This window comes from Cyprinodon tularosa, unplaced genomic scaffold (assembly GCF_016077235.1).
Source record: "Cyprinodon tularosa strain WSP-4 unplaced genomic scaffold, ASM1607723v1 ctg319, whole genome shotgun sequence".
Classification (NCBI taxonomy): domain Eukaryota; kingdom Metazoa; phylum Chordata; class Actinopteri; order Cyprinodontiformes; family Cyprinodontidae; genus Cyprinodon; species Cyprinodon tularosa.
In genome coordinates this window covers 615,289-623,377 of record NW_024039029.1, presented here as the reverse complement: position 1 = coordinate 623,377, position 8,089 = coordinate 615,289, and positions in this window count along the sequence as shown.

Sequence of the window (8,089 nt, the reverse complement as noted above, 5' to 3'; positions counted from 1 at the left end):
GTCAAAGGAGACATGTTCTGTAGAGAAGATTGGGATTGCACTTACAGATGGTATTGCAAGAAAATATAGCACTGGAAAAAAAAAATGGTCTGCAAATCCGACTCATCATATTACAAGTTACAATATCCTTATTTATTTTTTTCATGCCAGTGGACCTATTGCATTGTTCGAGCTCAAGGACTTTTGAAAAAGCCTCCAGTCCACCAGGCCAGAAGGTGGCTAACACTAGGCCAGGAAAGAGGCTGCCAAAAAACATTCATCATCTATGCCACTAAATGGGTAAAAAAGGATACTAATGTTAAAAGCTTAAGTTAACGTGATGGATTAACAATTTGTGACCATACCAGTACAACAATGCACAATTCAATTCAATTTAGCTTATTTCTATAGTGCCAATTCACAACATGTGTCATCTTAAGGCACTTTATAGAGACAATTCAAGCAGATCATCCAGTCAGACTGATTCAAAGTTTTCTAAGGAAAACCAGTTGATTTGAGTCATGTTGTAACTGATGCAGCTTGGTCTGTGTTCAACTCACCCAATTATAATTTATATACTCAGAAATTAGAGGGTGTGTTATCTTTCAAATAATGTATTGCACATTTGGGCATACAGTTCCTAAGTTATTTGCTTTTCCATTTGGGTATGCAAAATAGGCGAGGATTACCCAAAATGAGGTGGATGTTAATCTAGTTTTAAACCAATGATGATTAATTCCGGTCTAGCTTAATTTAGAAACATGCACATTTTCTTAGTTATTTGCCAACCATCAACATCAGGTCTTCTTTTTAAAGGAAGGAAAACAATTCAGGTAAGAGAACACCTAGAAACAATTCTATATTATCATATATCATATAACATTGGACAGTAGTAATTTGCTCTGGTTTATATATGAATGCAGAACAAACAGTGACAGAGAGCAGAGATAAACAACTAGGCCAGAATGAGGAGACAGAGATGGAATGAGAAGGTGGTAAGAAATGGTGAAGAGAATTATATAAGCTTCAGTAACTCTGCATTTTGATCATTAACTGTGAATCAATTAGGTGCAATTGTCTTTAAGGGTGGTGGCCTGGTGACCTGTCCACTGTGTACCTGCCTTTTTCTGATAGATGCATGGATAGGCTCAAGCCATCTTGTTGAAGAATAAATGAATAACTCAAAGAGCAATAATTTGTCTTAATTTTGGTAATGTTTGCTTTGCTGGTGAGTAGTAGTGCAGTAGCAGTGTGCTCAAATATCGAAGTATTTTGATGGTGCAGCAGGTTTGGTTCTCCAGCACGTACCAACATAGGATTAGTTTGTGCACTGGGGTCATCAATCTGCAGGACAGGGTTTAAATCGATGTCTCAAAATAGAAAACACGAACCATAGTTTGTGTTCCTTCTTTTGAAGTTTGAATTATGACATATGACTTAAATTTACACTAAGTCATACTAAAATTGCTTTACTAATAGTAATGGCAAATGGCTTATTGTGGTCCCAGCCCTCCCTAATATGCTGAGAGGTACATGTTGCTCTAATTACCACTATAGGGTAAAAGTGGTAAAATACCTATTTTAAAGGCTTTCTCCCCAGAACAAAGCTGAGAACAAAGGTGCAAGTAATTGTATTATTGTTTACAATGTATGTGTCAAATCAAGTTTCAATTCTTAAATGTGGTTTCGGTTGATATTTGCATTGTAGCAAGGAGAAGAAAAGATGACAGTGGGAGGAGCAGGAATGGGAAGATCACCTCCATTATAATTAATTACTTTGTAAACTAAGCCCCTGATGGTGAAAATGTCTAGCTCTGCCCTTGCTGGATGCTGATGTTGATTTTTAATTATTTCATATAAAATTAAGCATTCCTTACCATGTATTGTGCTACTATGAATTAACAATTAGTAATATAGGGCATGCTCGCCCTCAGTTCCAAGGACCTCAGAGCAGAGCAAGATGGGAGGAACCGTGAAGGCGTTGCTTTGCACAGGTGGTCTGGAAAGGACCAGAGTGCAGTAGTTTTGGAGAATATGGTATTTCGGGGGTAACTCACTGCTTGCCTCTAATTTTGATTTGTCCATTCAGTCCTCTCAAGAGTCAATAATTTTGCCTTTACAAACCTCTGCCAAGCTAACCAAGAACTGAATAATCCATGTAATGTAAACTCTTCCGAATTAACCAACAGAATTTATGCTCTGCCCTTGATGTCTCTTTCCAGCCATAAAATCATAAACTCAGTTCAATAGTAGACACTCATTTAATATTGCTCAACCAGTTGGCTTCTTCTAACTATCCATCCTCCTTTCTATACTCCAGTTAAGATGAATTTTAGAAAACCATTCCAGTCATTATAAAGTATTGTCTATCAATGTAAATAAAAAGAAAAATAATGCTTTTATTGGTCCTGTCTTTGAATTCAAATGTGAGTCTGATGCTACTGAAACATGGTTATACTACTGTTGTTCTTCCACTTTAAAATGACACAAATACACTAACCTTACTTTTACCCTGTTTTTCCTTTAGAAAACTTGACACAGGGGTTGTTTGAAGCTACCTCTGTGACTCATTGCTCTCTCTGTTTTGTTGTTTGTTTGTTTGTTTATCTTATATGCGCTACCCCTTGAGGCAGATATACTCGTGTGTCATGTGGAACACAAAGGCTGCAGAAACAACTGCATTAGTCATCCCTGATAATAGGTTTCCCTAAATAGCTCCAGAAACAAAAGATACTAATTGTAGCAAAGCAGCTAAGAACAACAGGCTAATGATAGAATCGGTACAAACAGTAATGTCACTGAGAGCAACAATAACCCAAATGTTCCACAAAAACAAACAGTAAAGTCAAAGTCCTTTGGAGAATCAGCAGCTGTTGCTCATGGGATATTTTTGCAGAGGGTAAGCCTTTCATCTTTTGACTGAAAAAGTGTTTAAATGCTATCTTGTAATGCTGTTTCTATCTGAATATTACAAACCTTAGGTTTGACATTATGACCAAATCTAGTATAGTTCCATAACACCTATTTTTTTTATTTTCTATGTCCCCTCATTTCCCTTCTGATCTCTTTGCATGATCTGTCTTCTGACTAATGCCTGATCTCTGTATGCTTGTGTAACAACCAGAACCATTTCTCGACCACTGAGTCTGCCTGCCCTCATCCAGGCATACAGCCCCACTGTGTCTACAGTACCTGGAACTGTGACCTGACTCCATCTTGGATTCTCCTTCTGTCCTCACCAGACCTCTGACCTCCTGCTCTGACAACTCACCACGTCAACGACTTCGGCTTTGCCCTCTGAATTATCCCGTTGCGCCCCATTGGCAGCCCACGGGCCGGAAGCATCCTCTACCTCTGGATTCAGACTAAACTCTAATACCAGAGGTTTCTGCCTTAGACGCCGACCAACCCGGTTCTGCTTTCAATCCACAATCTGAGAAATCTGTTTGTCCACCTTGAATATTGGATCCTTCAGTTCTGAGCCTTGACAGGCCTTAAGTACAAAAAAGTCTGAATTGTTTATACTGAAGGTTTGCAGAGATTTGTGGTACAGAAAAGAAAAGCAGATGTATGAAACTGTGTACACATTTCAACGCACACTCTAGCTTTATAGATTATAAATTGTGAGGAATTACGCAAGGAGATCAACTATTTCCAGCCACCCTACTATAAAATAGGCAAATCACAAAAAAATACTCAGAACGCAGCCACAACATGTGTAAATAACAACTGCACAACTCCGAGATGATTGCTAAGGTGCATTCAGACCAAACCCTCTGTCCGTGGTGAGGGTGGTCATTTTTCAGCTCTTCTGAGGCTTTTTCTAAAAGCGATGGTCTCCCCAAGCCGATTCAGAACTTTTGCATAGAGAAAAATCGACTTCATCACCCTCCATCCTATCTCCAACTTACCCTTCATTTCAAAGATTTTTGAAAAAACTGTTGCCTCCCAGCTACATTCTCCCCATAGCACTGAAACAGCACTCATCAAAATCACCAACGACCTCTCCATGGCATCTGACTCTGGATTACTCACCATCCTCATCCTCCTCGACCTAAGTGCAGCTTTTCACTTCATAAACTACCACTGGTCCAGAACTCAGCTGTCCAAATTATAACAAGAACTTCCTATTTCCACCACATCACTCCGGTCCTCAGACAGCTCCCCTGGCTCCCTGTGCAATTCCGGATTCAATATAAAATTCTCATGGTAACATTCAAGGCCCTTCACCACCTTGCTCCCACATATCTGTCAGGCTTCCTGCATGTTCCCACCCCCTTCTGTGCTCGGCTTTATACCTGTCTGTCCCTTCTGCCCATCTCACCATCATGGGGAGCCGAGCATTCAACCGCTGTGCCCTCCGCCTCTAGAACTTTCTACCACCCTTACTTAGAAACATAGACTCACTTCTTTATTTCAAATCACAACTCAAAACTCATCTTATTAAAATTGCATATTCTCTATTAATCTCCCTGTCCCAGCCTTTGTATTTTTTAAATTGTTTCATTCTGTATTTTGACTTTGTTTCTGCCATTGTGTTTTTCTCTTTTGTACGGTGGCCTTGAGTGTCCAGAAAGAAAATCAAATGTATTATTATTATTATTATTATTATTATTATTATTATTATTATTATTATTTTGTACGACTCTATAATGTTATGTTCCACCTGTGGAGCCAAGTTTGAACTGTGCAATATAGGTAAAAACTAATATAAAATAGCCCATAGTAATTCCATTTATGTAAAAAAAAATGTGCCTTTCACTAAAAAAAAAAAGTGAATGAATGAAGTAAAATAAATATGTAAGATAAATATGCTAAACTAGTTCTTTTAAAAAGATAAACGACTATGTGGTCATTTAAAATCATGTCAGGGTCAAAAGTTGTTCATACATGTTCATACATGTTGGCAGAGTAGCCGCTGGATGGTGACTGCAAGTTAAAAAAAAGTAACATTCGTACTGTGTCTGTATCTGTGTGTACTCATTCGATAAACCCTCTGTCCCGAGTCTGGTACTGTCTCAAAAGCACAAAAATTACTATGAATGTCTGCCTAGCGTTGTTCAACGTAGTTTACCAAAGCATTACCAAAGAGTCAAGGGGGCCTTCTTAACATCAGAAGACAGCTGGTCATCGGATTTCAAAAGGTTTATAAAAAGCACAGGCTAACTAGGCCTTTAAACAGTAATCAACTTACGTTTTCTTTTCCTTTTCAGAAGCACCTTTTAAGGAGCTTGTGCATGGCGATAGTGCTCCTGTGATAAGCCAACGAAGACTTACAGAGTGTACAAACCACTCTATCATTAGCTGCCCGAAAGTATTACCATATTTTTGGATACTTTTAGTCTTCTAGCAGATGCCTCCTTCCTTGATTCAGACTCACCCACCACTGTCATTTTAGTATCACATTAAAAACCAGAACACGGTAACAGAAGATTGTAACAGGAGAGTACAAGGGAGCAAATTTTCCAGCAGTGTAGGCACAGCAAAACTAGTGACATTTTTCTCCTTGAACCAGAGTCAGACTTGGCTGATGGCCGCTCACACTGAGCCTGGTTCTGCTCGAGTTTTTACCTTTAAAAAGGTAGTTTTCCTCTTCACTACAAGCATGCTGGGTGTGAGGGGTTGCTTTCAAGTCAATGAATCGATGCAATTAACTGGTTTTCCTTAGATAAAAAACTTTGAACCAATCTGACTGGATGATGTGGTTGAATTGCTTCTTTAAAGTGTCAGGGCTCCAGTCTGTGTGTTAGTTTATGTGTGTGTCTCCCTTCCACCAACAGGAGGCACCTGGTTCCGGTCCGCCTTCTCACACACCTGCTGACGGTTACCTCGTTAACGAAGTGCTCTTAAGCTGCTGATTGCCACTACCTCCACGCCACAGTGTTTGCCAGTTTTTGGTACTCTAGCCAAGCTGAGTTTTTGCTGAGCAAGACTGAGTTCTTGTCTACCTGAGTTTTAACTTAGTTGTTTGTCTTTGCCTCTTGGCAGGAAGTCGTCGTGCAAACTGGACCTTTCAGACCTCCACTCCCAGGAGGGATCAACTGAGCCTTTAACTGAGTCAGGGATTCAAACAGGAGGTTTGGATCCAGTCTCCTTGAGAGGACGTTGAAATTACTCTCTGAGCAAGGGAATCATCTTCACTACGACCCGTTCAAGTACAGCAGGAAATCTGAGTGGCCGTTCACCTACACTGTCCAAGTTCTGGGTAAACCCTGTTCCGCCCTCCACCGAATCAGACAATCCCAAAAAAACAACACACAGGTTGGAGTCAAAGATCCTTCACTTCTCTGGAAACGTGAGTCAACAACCAGATCCTCTTCCTCAAATCAACAAATGAAATTTCCCACTGAGCCTGAACTAATAGTCTGTCTTCCCATCACCTTCCAGTTCCGGCTGAGCAGAGTAGAGAGCTATACTGCACTGTGCTTAATCTCTTCAATAAAACCTGTTTAACTTTTCATCTGTGTCTCTCTGAATTGGTTTCACTGCTTGTGGGTCCGAGCTTTAGTTAAAATCATGACATAAAGTTCCTTGTTATGACATGTTGGGAATTGGCACTATACAAATTAACTGAATTGAATTACGTACAGAGAAAATGTGCCATCTTTAGTTTATCTATTACTTTCACTGAAAGGACATGTCAGGCTAAAAACTTTTTATACTCTTCTCAATAAATAGTTAATAAAATGTGGTGATGTTGACAAGTTGTAACTATTTTAAATATTTTTACAATGTTTTTTAAGTTAAAAATGTGACAAAGATTTGTGGTAATCTTCAAAGCAGTGTTGTTTTGGTCAACAATGTCGAAATTATTTCCTTGACGGTCCTTTTTTCATGACGATAACGAAAACTCAGTTAAACGTGGATCTTTGATGACGAAAGCTTGTCGACTCATGGGTGTGAGTTTCCATTGCTGAGACTTGAAGACTGCAAAACATTCTTTAATTTCTACCTGAGGGAATCCCTAATTTATATCCAAAGAAAATATTTCATTGCACTCTGTTTATTTTTAGATAAATAGCCAGGTTAAAAGGTACATTGATCTTTGAATATTTTTCCCTCATATTTCTTGTTTCTATCTACTGTATGTTAATATTTCAACATTTTAGTTAACATATTTAAATTTAGGTATGGATTGCCATGGCTTTATAAGGCAATTATGTACTGGTAGGTTCTCTGTATTTTTTATTTTTATATCAGGCCTCTTTAAATTTAAATCCACTTTGACGACAGAGCAGTGGTAAACCAAAGGGCAAATTCTTAGAAATGAAGCCAAAATCACCAAAGTAGAACAAAGAATGTTTTCGGCTCTTTGCTTTTTTTTCAGATTTTTTTGACATTTGTGTAATGAACTCTAGGTGGAAGTTCAACTGAAGAAACTTAATTACTTCATCATCAGTCGCATCTGCCTCTGACGCAAACCAATCAGCTTTGAAAACCACCTCCACGAAGCCCAATCAGCATCCAGAATGAATCTTAAAAGGTCTCCAAATCCACGTCTAAACCTTCTACCCAGCCAAGTGCAAGGAGTAGTTGCGCTATGTCTGATTTTGACTCAGATGACCCCGATTCAACCCACTTCCATCCCGATCTCCAACATCATAGCTAAGCTCCATCTTGCTTCTCCGTGGTGCTTCTTCAACCTCATCCCTTTCAGAGTTTAATTCAGAATCAGAAACACTTTAATAATCCCAGAGGGAAATTACTTTCCTTAAGGAAAGTAATTCCTTAAGGACTCTTACTGCATTCCCTGCCACATCTCAACTGGTCCAGCAGGAGACCGCCATGTCAAGCTTGGATCTGGAAGAGGTTTCTTCCCAAAGGGGAATTTTTCCTCTCCACTGTTGCTTGGTGCTTGCTCATGATAGACAGGTTCATGCAATCCTGTGTTTATCCATCTGGACATCTATCTTCTGGGTCCCGAGTAAAGCACTAGTATTAGCCCACAGTCTTCTGGATATCACCAATACAGCTCAAGCAGATCATCACACCAACCAGCAAACTATGGACAGAACAAACTTCATCTATCTCCACTCCACCACCAGTTTCAGGCCTGGGGGAAACATCCAATTCTTCAAATTGTCTTTTGTTTGTGAGTTTTTCAGGTTGA